Raw genomic sequence first — 18,772 nt, 5'->3', positions numbered from 1 at the left:
TTCCAATGCTGGCCACTAAACCCTCCAACTCCATTGACATAGTCAATGTCAATGTCATCCATGTTTACCGCCCCACCAGCGCCCCCTGGCGCCGGGAGAACAGCGCCGTGTGCCGCACCAGCGCCCCCTGCGGCTGGGAGGACCAATCTCTCAGCGCCCCCTGCGGCTGGGAGGACCAATCTCTCACCGCCCCACCAGCGCTCCCTGCGGCTGGGATGACCTATTTCTCGCCGCCAGACCAGCTCACCCAGGCGATTGGGGGCAAAGATTATAGAGGATATAAGATCTTTGATTGGGGGACCTCGCCGGGTGTCGCACCAGCGCCCCCACCCTTCTGGCGGCTGGGAGGACCAATCTCTCACCGCCCCACCAGCGCCCCCTGCGGCCTGGAGGAGCTCCGGCACCCACTACCGTCTCAGCTGCTGCCCCCGTCGGTGGAGCGCCCGGCGCGGCCCGCCTCACTCACTCACTCGCCCGCCCGCCCGACGCCCGGCCGTGCTCCCCGCACACACACACACACAGAGAGACCCTGGCAGGGCAGGGACGCGGCCTGCAGCGGTAAGGAAGCATCTCTCCCCGTCAGCAAGGTTGTGCCGCTCTCTCCCCGGGCCGACCGGGCTCCCCCTGGCAACCGCCGCCCGCCCGCCCGTCGCCGCTTTGTTGTCCCGCCGGGACCTGGCCCCTCAGCGGCGGCTCCTCATCACACGAGTTCAGTTGCCGAGGGGATGGTCGGCGGGTGGGGTGGGTGTGTGTACCTGTGGCCGGTGAACGTCCAGGCATTGGCCGGCGGTGGAGCGGAACAAAGAGGCGCTTGTTTGGCAGCATGTTCCTTCAATCGGTTCATTGTTCCAGCCCTGGATCACGGAGGGGAGGCTGTGTGCCCAGTGAGGTAGCCCTGTGCAGGGAAGGTACCCCTTATCCAAGGGAAAGGTAGCCCTGTGCCCTGAAAGGTAGCCCGGTGGCCCTGTGGCCGGAGACATTGTGGCCGGGGAGGTAGCCCTGTGGCCAGAGACATAACCCTGTGGCCGGAGAGGTAGCCATGTCTAGGGAGTGTAAGTCCCATACCCAGAGAGGTAGCCCTGTGGCCAGAGAGGTAGCCCGGTGCCAGGGAGAGGTAGCCCGGTGTCAGGGAGAGGTAGTCCTTTCTATGATAGGTAGCCCTGCGGCAGAGGGAGGTAGCCCTATAGTAGCCGAGTGTCCGGATGGGTAGCTCATACATGGAGGAATATCCTTGCGCCCTGAGGCTATTCCTGGACCCTCAGTGCTACCCCTCTGCATGGGGGGGGGGGGCTCTGTCCAGGCGCGGTGGCCCTATACCCCGAGGGGCAGTTGTGTGCTGGGACGGGGTTAGCTTTGTGAATGAAGGAATGACATTTTAAGGACACTTTTAAAATCTATATATTAATTTTGGTGCTTTCTTCGGAGTGAGTAAAATGTTGAAAGCAACATAGAATCGTGCAGCAACAGTTGCTATGTTGCACGCTATCGGAAGTGCTGCCGTTCAGCTGAGAACGAAACTATCACATCACACTTCTCTGAAGGACAGCAGGAGGGTGATGTCCAGATCTGGCTCCTCATTCAACCTTGCAGAATAAGCATGTTGTAGTGCCAGCATTGAAGTGCTTCTTGTGTACATTTCTAACAATTACAACAGCGATTATACTTCAAGAGTACTTTTTTCATGATTAGTATCACAATAGCTAAGTCGATTGTGTGTCTGAAGCAGCGTCCTGATCCGCAATGTCGCTTAAGCATTTCCTCCCCAATTACTGCCTGATCCACTGTGTTCCTCCAGCTTTCTGTGTACCGCTCCTTTTCGAGCATCTGTTGTCACTTGTGAATTGATCGAGGTTTATGTCAGCAAATATGTCAACCCTTTAATGACAATATGAGTCTGAAACCTTACAAATACAGTAGGAAGGAACTGCAGATGCTGGTTTACACCGAAGATAGACACAAAAAGCTGGAGTAACTCAGCGGGTCAGGCAGCAAGTCTGGAGAAAAGGAATAGGCGACATTTTGGGTTTCGACCCAAAACATCACCTATTCCTTTTCTCCAGAGATGCTGCCTCACCTGCTAAGTTACTCCAGCGTTTAGTGCCTATCTTACTGGTAGAGTACTTTGCCAGTAAATGCGTTTTTACTGTTGAAGAGGCTGTTGAGGTAGAATTATGTCCTGAAACGTTTCTGATGTTTATGTGAAACAATGGAACAGGCAGTTCCTCAATTTTTACATTTCATCGTGAAGCCTTCACTTCAGATAAAGGCATTGCAGGCATGCACTGAACTGCAAATCGGTTTAAAGCTCAATGTGGACGTTGAAGTGAAAGCTTCCAGACCCAGTTGAATGTGTTCTCAATTGAACTGAGTGAACATCTATGTTTCTATGACTGGACAAGCTAGATGCAGGAAAAATGCTCCCAATGTTGGGCGAGTCCAGAACCAGGGGCCACAGTCTTAGAATAAAGGGGAGGTCGTTTAAGACGGAGATGAGTAAAAACGTTTTCACCCAGAGAGTTGTGAATTTATGGAATTCCCTGCCACAGAGGGCAGTGGAGGCCAAGTCACTGGATGGATTTAAGAGAGAGTTAGATATAGGGTGATTTCACGAAAGGTCACTGGAGCGTAGATCCTCACCCACGTGACCGCAAAATTTAACTGGGGTACAAGCGTCACTTCCGGTACATGTTAGTGATGCTGAAAACATGCACTTTCACACCCGTTAAAAACCGCGAAAACGGCCAGTTTTTGAGCTGTAAATTACTGTGCCAGTCGGGGTGACGGTGAGGCACAGCTACCTAACTTTACAGTCCAGAAGAAAGATAAAAACTAAGGTAAATTCAAGAGGGAGCTGAAGGTGCAAAAATAGCGGAAGTGATCAGCGGACATTTGCCGTGGAGATATAAAGATCGAAAATATCGGGAATTGTCGCGTTTGCTCGCTGCATTTCATCAAAAGTAAGGCATTATTGACTTTTTATCTTTATTCATTTGTTATATGAAAAGTTTTAAAAGTGAAAAATCCGTCAGTAAAATTGCAAAATCGCCCATGGTTCTCAGGTGGGTTTTAACATGCAAAATGAAAACGCTTCTGAAGCTCCATTTACCATTTAAATAATCGTAAACTATCAATGCGTTTTGAAATAAATTTTACTCAGATGCAAGCTAAGGAATGGGATAATTGTCAGCTGTTAATTGGACAAAATCAGGACATTTTATTATTTGCCAAAATATATTTCTCAATGTCTCTTGTTTAAAGCCTGCACAATCACCCAAACTACTTATTTATTTATCATCTAATAACAGACAAGCCTGCAGCATGGAATGATGTCAACAATCCTGATTGGGCACCCACTGTGAGCATTGGGAAATATATTTTGGCAAATAATAAAATGTCCTGATTTTGTCCAATTAACAGCTGACTATTATCCCATTCCTTAGCTTGCATCTGAGTAAAATGTATTTCAAAACGCATTGATAGTTTACGATTATTTAAATGGTAAATGGAGCTTCAGAAGCGTTTTCATTTTGCATGTTAAAACCCACCTGAGAACCATGGGCGATTTTGCAATTTTACTGACGGATTTTTCACTTTTAAAACTTTTCATATAACAAATGAATAAAGATAAAAAGTCAATAATGCCTTACTTTTGATGAAATGCAGCGAGCAAACGCGATAATTCCCGATATTTTCGATCTTTATATCTCCACGGCAAATGTCCGCTGATCACTTCCGCTGTTTTTGCGCCTTCAGCTCCCTCTTGAATTTACCTTAGTTTTTATCTTTCTTCTGGACTGTAAAGTTAGGTAGCTGTGCCTCACGGTCACCCCGACTGGCACAGTAATTTACAGCTCAAAAAACTGGCCGTTTTCGCAGTTTTTAACGGGTGTGAAAGTGCGCGTTTTCAGCATCATTAATATGTACCGGAAGTGACGCCTGTACCCCAGTTAAATTTTGCGGTCACGTGGGTGAGGATCTATGCTCCAGTGACCTTTCGTGAAATCACCCTATAGCTCTAGGGGCTAGTGGAGTCAAGGGATATGGGGAGAAGGCAGGCACGGGTCATTGATAGGGGACGATCAGCCATGATCACAATGAATGGCGGTGCTGGCTCGAAGAGCCGAATGGCCGCCTCCTGCACCTATTTTCTGTTTCTATATGTTTCTATCTTTTTAAAAGGTAGGGGTCCACCTCACTGAGATATTGAATTTCCAGTCGGATTCATAGGCCTTGGTTCTTATAGACCGTAGAACAGTGCAGCACATGAACAGGCCCTTTGCGAGTCAGGAGTGTTTTCAGACTAGTACTTTCTTCCAGATGGCAGGGGTGATATGAGAGCGTGGCCAGGGTAGTGTGGGTTACATCATTTTTGAGCCAGCACCTTCTCTAGATCCCTTCGATGGTGGAGGGGTCAGTACCCGTGATGGACTGGGCGGTGTCCACCACTTTTTATAATTACCAGTCATTCCAGGAACCAGGAACCTGCCGAACCAGGCCATGATGCAATCAGCCTGTATGCTCCTCAGTCAGGTCTTCAAGAGATATGCACGCCCAGGAACTTGGACAAGTTGACTTACTCCATTACCAACCTTCTTCTTATTTCGTGTGGCATGCACAGCCTAAAGTTATTGGACAACTTGTTCTATTTGATCTTCCATTTGTGCACGTCGAGTTGATTGCATTAGTCGAAACAGGGCGGACCACGTGAAGGTTGCAATCTTCCACCCCATCGCCAACCTGTCAATGAAGATATGTTTAAGAAAGAACTGCAGATGCTGGAAAAATCGAAGGTAGACAAAAATGCTGGAGAAACTCAGCGGGTGAGGCAGCATCTATGGAGCGAAGGAATAGGTGACGTTTCGGGTCTCGACCCGAAACGTCACCTATTCCTTCGCTCCATAGATGCTGCCTCACCCGCTGAGTTTCTCCAGAATTTTTGTCTACTGTCAATGAAGATAGGTTTGTAGAACCTTGGCCTTCTTCTTTTAAAGTCAAGGGAATGACCCAGGATGTTAGTGCTCAAGCCTCTGGAGTGAGAGTTGTGGCTGCAATCCTCTGACCAGAAGCCAGAGGTCCCACGGAGGGACAGCTGAAATGCCAGTGCAGATCAGCTATCCTGCCTTGGAGCAATTGATGCTGGTGCTGCAGAGAACTCAAAGATGGAATTACTTACTAGTTGAGGTGGATGCAAATGTGAATATTCCAGACAGCATTAAAAGTAGAGTGTGCCTCCTTTAACCTTGACCAAGAAGCCTTGCGATGAGGTGCAGCAATGACAGCCACTTCTCAATTGGTTAGACTGATGTCCCCTCTTGACAGAGGAAGTCGGGTGTTACCAGCAGATACTTAGCGATGGCGGCACGGTGGCGTTGTGAGTAGACTTTAAAAAATATATATATTTATTTTATTAGAAGCAATTGTACAAGGAGAAAGTAATCGACATAACAATTATACAATTTTCGTACAGCTTCAGTTTTAACATTTTATAAACTAATAACTAAAATGGACAAAAGAAAAAAGGAAAGAAGGGAAAGGAAGAAGAAAAGAAAAAGAAAATAATCCATTCGAAAAAGACGCAAAAGAGAAAAAAGAAAACCCCCTGAACTAACGAAGAAGTGAAAGAAGCGGAGATATATCCCTCTACCCTTCCCTACGCCCGCTCACCCGACCCTAGCACCGGTTTTGAATTTGTGTTCAACCATTATGTTGTTGAAGAAATTCAATGAAAGGAGACCATATTTTGGAAAATTGATCTGGTTTGTCAGACAGTGCAGTGGTAGACTTGCTTCCTTACAATGCCAAAGTCTCGGATTCGATCCTGACTACGAGTACTGTCTCTACAGAGGTTGTACGTTCTCTCTGTGGGTTTTCCCCGGGTGCTCCGATTCCCTCCCACACTCTAAAAAATTACAAATTTGTAGGTTAATTGGCTTTGAAAAAATTGTAAATTGTCTCCATTGTGTAGGATAGTGCTAGCGTGTGGGGATTGGTGGTCGGCGAGGACTCAGTGGGCCAAAGGGCCTGATTCCGTGCTGTATTTCTAAACTAAACTAAACTAAATTACACTGAAAGCCTCAGCTAAGGTGGAGTGTTAATAGGAATTCTGCACCTTAGTTTGTCACACTTGAGCGGATGTCCATGAACCACCCCTTTGTGAAAAATCTGTAATGCGCCAGATGCAATCAGTGTGAACAAGCGATCAGATCTTGTGGAATTTGGGAAGTAATATGCAGACTAAACATCAGATCGTAATGCTCTTGCCCTGGCAAACATACAGCCTTCACTCGCCAACTCTCAGACACCTCCTCCTACTTACCCTCCGACCATGATCCCGCAGATGAACCTCAGACCATTTCTGATTTTATCACGTCTGCTGTCTGCCCTCCAAAGTCTCCAACATTGTTCCACAACCCCACACAGCCCGGGGTTCCCCCCAAAATTCATAAATAGAACTGCCCTAGCAGACCCTTTGTTTGCTCCTGTACCATTGAATTAATTTCCACATACCTCAACTTCATCCTATCTCCCCCCCCCCCCCCCAGTTCAATCCCTCCCCACCTATGTCCAAGACACCTCACACACCGTTCGTCTCTTCAATGATTTCTGTTTTCCAGGCCCCCACTCCCTCATCTTTACTAGGTCTGAAGAAGGGTCTCGACCCAGAATGTCACCCATTCCTTCTATCCCGAGATGCTGCCTGTCCTGCTGAGTTACTCCAGCATTTTGTGTCTACCTGTCTATCCTTCAAATGAATGCCTGTTAAAACACTTGGTCATTTTCCTGGGCAATTTGGCTTTTTTCCTTCATTTTTCATATAGCATAACACAGGAACAGGCCCTTCAGCCCACAATGTCTGTGCCAAACGTGATGCCCGTTAAACTAATCTCATCTGTCTGCACATGATCCATAATCCTCCATTGCTTATTTAAAACCCGCTTTAAATGTGAGTGTTGCTGACAAGGCCACTATGTAATATCCATTAAAAATTAATTTAATTTTTGTGCATCTCCACCCTACCTGTACTCATTTGAACAATGGCCTGACTCATTGGGCACGATTCCATTTGCAAAACCCATTTGCTGGATCCTCCCTTAAGTGACTAACAAGTCAACAGTGAATGCCAAGACTCTTCTTGAAGCCCATTCACTGCACATGCACACTTAAGGTCAGATCTGAAGCTGCAGCAATCCTCCCCAAACTTTCCCCTCACTAACTTTAAAGGCATAGAATCACACAACACAGAGTCAGGCCCTTCAGCCTAACATGTCCATGGCAACCAAGATGCCCCATCTAATATAGTTCCATTTGTCCATGTTTGTCCCATACCCATCTCAACGTTTCCTATCCCTGTACCTGTCCAAATATCTTTTCAATGGAGTTGTTGTCCCTGGCTCAACTACTTCCCCAGGCAGCTAATCCAATATACCCACCACCCATTTATGTGAAAACAAAATTTGCCCCACGGGTTCCTATTAAATCTTTTGTCTCTCATCTTAAACATATGCCCTCTAGTTCTTGATTTCCCTACTCTGGGGAAAAATACTGCATTCGCTCTATTTAATCTCCTAATGATTATATACATCTCTAGAATCTCTAGGTAGACACAAAATGCTGGAGTAAATCAGCGGGACAGGCAGCATCTCTGGAGAGAAGGAATGGGTGATGTTTCGGGTCGAGACCCTTCTTCAGACTGATCTATAATCTCTATATCTGAAGAAGGGTCTCGAGCCGAAACGTCACCCATTCCTTCTCTCCAGAGATGCTGCCTGTCCCGCTGAGTTACTCCAGCATTTTGTGTCTACCTTCTCTATAAGAACACCGCTCAGCCTCTTGTTTTCCAAGGAATAAAGTCGTAGCCTGCACAACCTCCACTAATAGCTCAGATACAGGGGTCCTGGCACGGTATCCAATTCTAACACATCCATTCTAACCCATCCTTGTTAATATAAAGAGAAAGTGATGTGAAACATGCCAGAGATTGAATCCAAAATCCCACTGACTCCCACAGCTATCTTGACTACACAGCTTCCCACCCTGCTGCCTCTTGCAAGAATGCCATCCCTTGCTCTCAATTTCTGTCTCCACTGCATCTGCTCTCATGATGAGCCAAGATGTCCTTGATCTTCAGAAAACGTAGTTACTCCCCCTGCCCTCACCTGCGTCTCTGTATCCCATAGTGCTGCTCTCGTTCACGCCCCCCCCCCCCCCCCCCCCCCCCCCCCCCACCATCCTCTACACTGGAACAAGGATAGAGATCCTCTGGTTCTCACCTTTCACCCCACTCGCCTTGGCATCAAGCACATTATTCTCTGACATTTCCACCGCCTTCAACGTGATCGCACCACCAGTCACATCTTCCCGTCCCGTTCCAGTTTACACAGTGACCATTCTCTCTGCAACTCCTTGGTTCACCTATCCCTTCTCACCCAAACCACCCCCTCCCCAGGTATTTTCCCCTGCAGCCACAGAATATGTAGCACCTACACCCTGTTCTTACACCTCCTACCTCATCCATCCAGGGACCTCAACAGTCCTACCAAGTGAGACACTGGTACACATGCTGCACAAGTCATCCACTGTGTTTGGTGTTCATATTGTCGCCTTATTTACATTGGCGAGACCAAGCCTATCCAGACCGTACACTTGCGCTCACTCCTTTTATTCTCTCTCTCTCTTAGAGACATAAACCTTAAACCTTAGAGACACAGAGACTGCAGATGCTGGAAGATTGTGCAAGAAACAAAACGTTGGTGGAACTCAGCGGGCCAGGCAGCATCTGTGGAGGGAAATGGACAAATGACGTTTTGGGTCGAGATCCTTCTACAGACTGATTCGACAGTTGGTTTGGGTCGGGGCCCTTCTTCAAAGTGAAGAATGGTCTCGACCTGAAGTGACATCAATCCATTTCCCTCCACAGAGGCCGCCTGACCAACTGAGTTCCTCCAGCACTTTGTTTTTCACTGGTTGAAGTGTCAAATCAATGCAGCTAATGCCGTCGAGGTTGAAAACTCAGTGAAAGCACAGCATTGCAACGTGATCTTGCCACGTGATGCATCAACATGTTGTCATCTCACCAAGTGAGTGAAAAATCCCAAGCACCTGTCCTTGGGAAAAATCCCAAGCAGTTGAGTCCAATTTCTGACAGGAATTGTTAGGTTAGGAAGAGACCTAATGACTTCCTTAAACGGCTGAAGAACGATTTGACCAAATTTTGGGTCTAACTTGCTTCAAACATTCTTGTGACCCAGCACTTAATGGCCCAGAATTGTTCTGTTTTTTGCTGCTTTCATGTAATACAGGCCTAACAAGCTCATATTTCACGATGGTGTCCTCAAATGTTTGTTGATAATCTGTCACCTGAGATGGAGACAAAGAGATTAAGAAAGTCGAGAGAGATGTCAGATATTGTCCAAGTGGATTTCAGGGCAGGGTGGAAGTTGGTGGTGAAGTTGTTCAAATTGATGAGTGCAGTCATCGAAGCAGCCCCAGTGCAGCAGAGAAGGAGTTGGGGAGTGGTGCCAGTGCATTTAGAACGAAGAGTATTCGACGTAGTGTGAATGTATCAGTAGTTGCAAGAGAGACCTGGGAACATGTCAGTAGTCAAAAAGTGCCTCTCACACAGAAAAGTTTGTAATAGCCATTTTTAATAACACCTCAAAATATTCAAATATGAATTTTGGTCTTATCCATGGTACCAGCATAATTTTAATGAATTATGCAAGGTTTCTGAGTCAGGATGAAAAGCAACTATTTTGTTTAAAAAAATTACTTGTAGGTCTTTGCTCTAATTAATGCTGCTCCTGCTTTTCAAAACAATATCTGCAAATGGTACAAGCTGCAGCGCATTAAACCATTCTTAAGTAGCGGTTGATGTGAGGACTTAAAAGTGATGACTTGACGTTATTGAAGCATCACCGCTTTCTGTCCCCACTGACATATTAAAATGATGGCAACAGGATGAGCCAAACCACCTTCCAGCCAGTGAAGGGCTTTTGACATATGATCATTGTTCTAATGTAGGAAAAGCGGAGACTAATTTGTGCACAACAATATTTCACAAGGACCCATGAAACGGAGGTCAGATAAACGGCCGAGGGTTAATTATTCGTCTGTTCATTCCATGTGCTTGATTTTGTTCCGATGCAAATCGTTAATGTTTAAAAGTATGATGAAAACTGTGCTGACCAGATCCAAGTTATGCAGAGCCAAACCAACTGGGTTTCTTGTGTAGGAGGGAACTGCAGATGCTGGTTTACCATGAATATAGACACAAAATGCTGGAGTAATTTAGTGGGCTAAACAGCATCTCCGAAGAAGGGTTCCGATCCGAAATGTCACCCATTCCTTCTCTCCAGATATGCTGCCTGTCCCACTGAATTACTCCAGCATTTTGTGTCTATCAATTGGGTGTCTTGATTCTTTTCACGTGATTTTATGTTATTTAGGTGGAAAGGCGATAGGTTCAGAGGCAATATAAAACATTTTGAGGCTTTAATGTAAGAGCGTTCGTAACAATTATCACCAGCCTCCTGAATCAAAGGAGTATTCAAGAATGAAACTCAAAAAGTAACTGTAGACACAGGGACCTGTAGATGCTGGTTTACAAACAAACTCCAGCACTTGGTGTCAAAAATGAACTGGTTGTATTACCATAGCTATTTGGTATTTAAACATTGAAATTTTCACGACTATTTAGATTACAATATTGTGGTCTTCATTACATTTAAGTATCAATTTAAATGGACATTACAGCCACAACAGATTTCCTTAGCTCGGCTATCCATATAAAATACCATCTGGCGGTGCTACATCCTGAGCAGATTTTATTTGTCGTCTCCTTTTACGCTCCCACTGGAAGCAGTGGCGAGCACGCTTCAAAGATTTAAGGAACAGCAGGGTTTAATCGATTAGCTAGTTTAGTGAAAATGAACACTCGTGGATCGAGAGACAATATTAGCAACTGTATCACGTGGATTATAAAGCCATCCTTCCATTGGATAGTATTTGCTGATAGCCGAGATGAAAGAAAAATAACCTAATTCCCATCAGAGTGCTAAATGCGGGGGCCAGATTTTACTGAGGACAATAAACATGTGAAGTGGAAGTGAGTTAGTTGAGGGGAACTGATTGGGTCTCCGTTCAAGGAAGATTTTTTTTTAGGACAATTTGAATGCATTATTGATGTGGGGGCTGCTCTTACATGGATGGTGTGCGTCAGTTGTGATCTCCAAATTTGGAAAATCATTCATGAATGTTGCAAATCCTGACCAAATACTCTGCCTAACAATGTTCTCCAGAGATGCTGCCTGCTGGGTCACTCCAGAACTTTTTGTCATGTGTATCTTTTCCTCAGCGATTTGGCTTGTAAAGTGGTTACTGGTTGTTGATAGACATTAGACAATAGGTGCAGGAGTAGGCCATTCGGCCCTTCGAGCCAGCACCGCTTTGATCAAAGAATATTAATTGAAAGAAGGGATAGCTGCTGATTTATGCAAGAAGGTTTTATACATGGCCCGTTGCTAACTCTAAACCTAGACGTCTTGACACTGGAACTGAAACTTCAAATGAATTCCCCAACAATGATACCTTTCACTGCGATCAACTGAAGTAAGACATTGCAAAAGGCAACATGCAGTTTTGGGAGTGGACTAATTCACTAACTGAAGCTTTAAAGAAGAATGCAAATAGTGCTTGGATTATAGTTTTCAAGGATTTAAATTTATTTGAAAAATAAATTTCCAATTAACTTTATCAATAATCTATGCTGGCGGTCCTGTATTTTACCACTGAATGTGTAAATCTCTTTTGGTGACATTTTGCCTTTAAATACATAGAAACATAGTAAATAGGTGCAGGAGTAGGCCATTCAGCCCTTTGAGCCAGCACCACCATTCAATATGATCATGGTTGATCATCTAAAATCAGTACCACGTTCCTGCTTTTTCCCCATATCTCTTGATTCTTGTAGCCCTAAGAGCTAAATCTCACTCTCTCTTGAAAAAATCAAGTGCATTGGCCTCCACAGCCTTCTGTGGCAAAGAATTCCACAGATTCACAACTCTCTGGGTGAAAAAGCTTTTCCTCATCTCAGTCCTAAATGGCCTACCCCTTATTCTTAATGTACATATAAAGTGTAATATTGATTTCCGTGACTATGATATGGAAAGTTTAGGTATGTTTGCTCAAATTCAACTATTATTCATTAGGTGTAGGAAAGAACTGCAGATGCTTGTTTAAATCGAAGGTAGACACAAAATGCTGGAGTAACTCTGCGGGACAGGCTGCATATGCTGCCTATTATTCATTAGGCCTGGATAGAGTGGATGATGTTTCCACTCATAGAAGAATCTAGGACCAGAGGTTGTAGCCTCAAAATTAAAGGACGTTCCTGTAAGAGGGAGATGAGGAGGATTTTTTTTGTTGTCAGAGGATGGTGAATCTGTGGAATTCATTGCCATAGAAGGCTGTGGAGGCCAAGTCAATGGAGAGTTTTAATGAAGAGATAGATAGATTCTTGATTAGTACAGGTGTCAGTTGTTATGGGGAGAAGACAGGAGAATGGGGTTAGGAGGGAAAGATAAATCAGCCATGATTGAATGGTGGAATAGGCTTGAAGGGTCGAATGTCCTAATTCTGCTCCTATCATATGAATTTATGAATATTTGGGTTTAGAAAATTTGAGGGTGGGGGTGGGATTAGTAGGCAGGAAGGATGCTCCTTTTGGCCAGGATGTCCAGATCCAGCGGTCACAGGCTGTGGAATAAGGGATAAACCATTTAAGGCAGCGATTAGGATTTTTTTTTTTCTCAAAGAGAGTGATGAACCTGAGGAATTCAGTTGAAGTCAAATCATTAAGAAGGTCTTCGATATTTTTCCTGGGGCTGGTGGGATTAACAGCATTGGAGAAAAAAACTGGACACGGTATTCAATTTGGATGATCAGCCATAATGCGATTGAATGGTGGAGCAAATTGAGAGGGTTCAATGGTCACCTGCTCCTATTTTCTGTATTTCTCTGTTAATGTCCTTAATCATTTGACCACTAACCTTCAAGTTGTGAATACAGTTTTGAGCATGTGATGTTGCCGGATTTGACATCCGGTGAATTACTGAAGTGAATTTGCCTATGTTAGTTACAATCAATTCAACGCTGTGTATTTAATCTGCTGCTTTGTTTCTCTGATGCATCAGTAGGCTCATCTGATGATGTCGAACTATGCAGAGGAGGAAGGAACTGGGTTTGATCCCAGAGCTGCATAGCTAACTTTACGCAGCCATGGTTGTGATTAGGAGTTCTCATTTGGGGCGAGGGAGGAGACTGTTGGCCAGATATTTTGTTCCTGGTGGAATATTACAGTTTATAGGTGATCCGGTAGTGATCAATTATATGCAGATCCACATATCCAATGTGATCTGTCAAGCGAGCCACTCGGCAGTGCCTGGCACCCGCACCCAAGCAATATAACTATTCAAGCAATGCATCAACACCTTTGTGTGAGAGAAACTTAGTGAAGAAAGAATTGAATCTCAGGACACCAGCTTACTCTCCATTTGGTTGAGTTTGGGAAAAGCAGGAATACCAATGATCTCAGAATAATTTTTAGCTGATATGAATTTACCTCGGCCATTTTAAGTTGACAACTGCAACCAATACTTGAAAAACAGGTGCGGCACAGTGGCGCAGATGTAGGGTTACTGCCTTACATCGCCAGGGATTCGGGTTCGATCCTGACCACGGTTGCTATCTGTACGGAGTTTGTACGTTCTCCCTGTGACCTGCGTGGGTTTTCTCCGAGTGTTTCGGTTTCGTCCCACACTCCAAAGACTTATGGGTTTGTAGGTTAATTGGCTTTGGTAAAAATTGTAAATTGTCCCTAGTGTGCGTGTGTGTAGGTTAGTGCGAGTGAGCGGGGATCGCTGGTTGGTGTAGACTCAGTGGGGCGAAGGGCTTGTTTCCATGCTGTATCTCTAAACTTAAATAAATACTAAAACACCAAGAAGGAAATTACATAGCCAATTTTTTGAATTTCTATTTCAAAATTATTTAAATTTGGTCTGGTTCTGTAATAGTGTCATGAGAATTGCTAGATGGGAATATCCTTCGAACAGGCAGCATTTGTTTGGTAATGTCATTGCAGATCTAGAAGTATAACATTTTTCCACTGAACCTGGCAAAGGAAAGGGTCCTGACCTGATACATCACCTATCCATGTTTTCCAGCGATACTGCCTGACCCTCTGAGTTACTCCAGCTCTTTGTGTCCTTTTCTGTAAACCAGCATCTGCAGCTCCATGTTTCCACTCGAGGAAATTCTCTACTTTGCACAATGCTTTTTGTGAATAGGATTTCCCTCTGTTAGCACATCTTATCAAATGGTTCTTTGGTTTGGTGGCAAGCGAGGAAAGATCCCTCTCCAATCATTTTTAAATGACTGTCTTTAGGAGGAGCAGAAGAAATGAGAGGGTTCACATTGGGCGGCACGGTAGCGCAGAGGTAGAGCTGCTGCCTTACAGCGCCAGAGACCCGGGTTCGATCCTGACTATGTGTGCTGTCTGTATGGATTTTGTACACTCTCCGGCTTCCTCCCACACTCCCCCCCCCCCCCCTGAAGAAGAGTCTTGACCCGAAACGTCGCCAATTCCTTCGCTCTATAGATGCTGCCTCGCCCGCTGAGTTTCTCCAGCTTCTTTGTCTACCTTCGATTTTTCCAGCATCTGCAGTTCTTTCTTAAACATTTCTTAAACACTAGAGATCTTTGCTCCCTCTAGTGGTGTCAATTGAAACTCCACCAAAAAAGAGATCCTACCATTTTCTAATCTACCTGTTGAGGCCCCTCATTTCCCCCCAGTAAATGGTGGATCTACAATGTACTTCGAAAGTTTTGTCAAAGACGTACAGGCTTGTTGGTTAATCGACTTCAGTGAAATTTATAAATTGTTCTTAGTGTGTAGAATCGTGCTAGTGTAAGGGGGTGACCACTGGTTGATGTGGGCCGAAGGGCATTTTTCCATGCTATATCTCTAAAGTTCAAAGTATAGCATTTACAGAACAACTATATTACAGCCAATGAGTTGTATTGTTTTAATGTAGTGAAATGCAGCAGCCAAGCCATACAAAATATCCCACAAATAGCAGTGAAATAAAAGACCAGGTCATTGTAGATTAGATGCCGGTTAGAATAATGGAAGAATTTTAGTTCCTTTTCAGATAGTACAATAGATCTTTGAGTTTTCTCTGTATTGGTTAAGGCTCCCATTGAAAAGTACACAAGCCTACCCAAAATGTTGTATTCATATTCTGGGCATAGGCTCACACGTCTCTCCTCCTGACTTTGTAGCGTGCTAGTAGTTGGCAGCCCTGGAACCTGGATTATAGGAAAACATTTTGCCGGATAAGTTATCTCACCATGGAAGAAGGAAGATTAATGAGATGATTCCTTCGTGCGACCTACCTAAAGCAGAAATGTTCCATCACCTTTCAGCTACAGAAAGTTTATGATCTAAAGAAATGAAAGGAAAAATAATTTGCGAAGGAGGCTTACAATTTCAGTGCAACACATGCACAATGTCAACGGTGCCGTTCACCGAGGCTTGAAACCGCTTGAACTATTTTCAAGCGAAGACCTTGATTAATTACCACCACATTAAGCCGTCATTCCACTGTAGCACACCAGTTCATCATCAAGAAAATGCCACCAGACCGGCATGTTGGCCACAAGCCTGCAGCGCTTGAGAGACACAAGATCAAAACTGTTTATAAGGTCAGGATTTAATGGCCCAAACTTAGATGTTCAATTTATACAACTTTGATGAAGCCGTTGAGAGGACTTTTGAGAGTCCAGTTAATTTGGCAGTAAGCATACATTTCCTCTGAGTGGAAAAACATAGTGCTCTCAAGAGTGTTTCTAATTTCTAAAGCACAAATACCCTGTGCCATAACCCCTACTTTTCCCAATTCCACATGTCAATGCATCACCTGCTCTTGAAGTAGGTGACCATTTATAGATCTTTGTGAAGATCGAAATACCAAACATATGAACATTGACTTCTCCAATTTCAGGTAGTCTTTGCTTTCTCCTTCCTTCACCTCCCCTTCCCAGCTCTCCCACAGCCTACTGTCTCTGCCTCTTCCTTTCTTTTTCCGGACCCCCCACCCCCTGACATCAGTCTGCAGAAGGGTCTCGACCCGAAACGTCGCCAATTCCTTCGCTCTATAGATGCTGCCTCGCCCGCTGAGTTTCTCCAGCTTCTTTGTCTACCTTCGATTTTTCCAGCAACTGCAGTTCTTTCTTAAACATTTATAGATCTTTGCTCCCTCTAGTGGTGACAATTGAAACTCCACCAAAAAAGAGATCCTACCATTTTCTAATCTACCTGTTCAGGCCCCTCATTTCACCTCAGGAAATGGTGGATCTACAATGTACTTTGAAAGTTTTGTCAATTTTTCCATTGACGTTACAATCAGTATGCTCCAGTAGCTTTGAGCTTTGATTCACTTACTTTAGTTTTAGTTTTTTTTAGATATAGGGTTGTAGACTTTAGGAGAGCCCCCCTTCCCTCCGCCCACTCACCATCAACAACACCACAGTCATATCTGTGGAGTAATTTAAGTTCCTTGGAACCTCATCTCCAGGGGCCTTAAATGGGAGGTCACCATCGACTCCACAGTCAAAAAGGCCCAACAGAGGATGTACTTCCTGCGGCAGCTGAGAAAACACAATCTGCCACAGGCAATGATGGTCCAGTTTTATACTGCCATCGTAGAGTCTGTCCTCACCTTCCCCATCATGGTCTGGTTTGGCTCAGCCAACAAGCATGACATCCAGAGGCTGCGGTGCATCGTTCGATCAGCCGAGAAGGTTGTTGGCTGCAACCTTCCCCCCATCGACGAACTGTGCACTGCAAGGGCCAGGAAGTGAGCGGGTAAGATCATCTCTGACCCCTCTCACCCAGGCCACAAACTCTTTGAAGCACTTCCCTCTGGAAGGCGACTCTGGACTGTCAAAGCCGCCACAGCCAGACATAAAAACAGCTTTTTTCCACGAGCAGTAGTTCTACTCAATATCCAAAAGTCTGTAGCCTCCTTTTGCTCTGATATTTTATTTCATTTTTCACATGTTTAAATTATAATGTTGTATTTTTAATTGTCGTTGTTCCTTGCGAGCAAAGCACCAAGGCAAATTCCTTGTATGTATACATACTTGGCTAATAACATTTATTCAATTCAATTCAATTCAAACAGACCTTTCAACCCACCAAGTCCAAGCCGACCATTGATCACTCGTTCCACATTATCCCACTTTCGCATCCTATACACTGGGGGCAATTTACAGAAGCCAATCAACCTACAAACCTGCATGGCTTTGGAATGTGTGAGGAAATCGGAGAACATGGAGGAAAACAACACGGTCACAGGGAGAACGTGCAAATTCTGCACAGACAGCACCTGAGGCCAGGGTGGAGCTGTGAGGCAGCAGCTCGACCGCTGCACCACTGCGCCGCCCTATTCTGAGCTGTGGCCCATTCTGAGGTCTGTTCAAAGATCCATTCAAATAACTGAAGTGGGTGCCTTTGTCATTTGTTGTTTCTTAGCCACTTGAATGATTCACAAATTTAGAAAGTTTGCACAAAACATTTTGTTTTTCAAATTCCTTGAGCAATATCAGCAACTTGAACTTATTAAAGCATTTTTTCCGCACATAGTCACTTCACAAGATTATTATGAGAAAAAAAATCCTAACAGACACAAAAATACCCAAATGCTTGGTCAAAGATTTAGGTTTTGCAGACTACCTGAAAGAAGAAATGTGACGAGAGGCAGAGATATATACAGAAGGAATTCCAGAACTTGGGATTGGGCAGCTGAAGGCATGGTCATCAGGAATGAGGCAGTTACATTCATGGATGTTTGAGGCCAGAAATAGAGGAGCATGAGAATCTCAGTGGATTATGGAGGCAGAGGGGGAAAGGCCAAGTTTATGAAAGGAATTGAAACCAAGGACGGAAACTTGTTGAAGCTAAATTACATTCTAGACCATCAGTTTTTATAAGGGTTTAACAGCCAAGACTATGTTGGATAATTAATACAACTTTATTGAAGCTTTTGGGAGAACGTTTACAAGTGTAGGTAATTTGGCAGTAGGCACGTAACACCTTTCCTCTGATTGGAATAAACCGAGTGCACTGTGGAATGTGTTTAATTACTGGAGCACAAATACCAAATACTGCGATCCACATGAATTTCCCAACTCGACATGTCACTGCATCACTCGCCCTTGAAGTAGGGAACCATTATAGATCTTTAATCCCCTCGAGTGGTGTCAATTGAACTTGCAGCTGTAGTTCTTTTTAAGTTAGCAGGCATTTTTAAATGTAACATGAACCATTCCCTTAAGCCTTATTTTTCAGTCCAAGACTGTATTGTTATGTGAAGCAGCTCAGTTTTTAATTGGATTGTAATTTTTCATATCTTTCATTGCGAGTGGGTATCCTTATAATCCCTTATAATTTTAGTTGAATGGATTCATAACTTAGTCATAGAGTTGCTCAGCATGCAATACACCCTGGGGCCCACCATATATACGCTGATCATCATGCCTCTCTTACCTGCATTAATTCCATAACTCTTTATGCCTATCTTATTCAAGTACTTGATCAGTTGCTTCTTAAATGTTGGTACTGTTCTTGCTTCTACCACTTCCTCTGGCAGCTTATTCCAGACACCAACTATATTTGGAAAAAACCCTCGTCCCTTTTCAACCTCTCATCTTAAAT

The 18,772-nt window shown here is 44.4% G+C and overlaps 1 protein-coding gene across 1 annotated transcript in view; it reads left to right on the top strand.

Annotated features, from left to right (window-relative positions):
- The first annotated feature begins 391 nt into the window (after positions 1–391).
- The window catches only part of ctnnbip1 (catenin beta interacting protein 1), an 82,007-nt gene continuing 63,626 nt past the window's right edge, over positions 392–18,772 (top strand). The window contains exon 1 of the mRNA XM_033048530.1: positions 392–558. The gene's annotated coding sequence lies outside the window, so the exon portion shown is untranslated. The remainder of the gene's footprint in view (positions 559–18,772) is intronic.

This window comes from Amblyraja radiata, chromosome 31 (assembly GCF_010909765.2).
Source record: "Amblyraja radiata isolate CabotCenter1 chromosome 31, sAmbRad1.1.pri, whole genome shotgun sequence".
Lineage (NCBI taxonomy): Eukaryota > Metazoa > Chordata > Chondrichthyes > Rajiformes > Rajidae > Amblyraja > Amblyraja radiata.
Note: the sequence above shows the minus strand (reverse complement) of the source record. Positions and strands in the feature narration are given on the sequence as shown.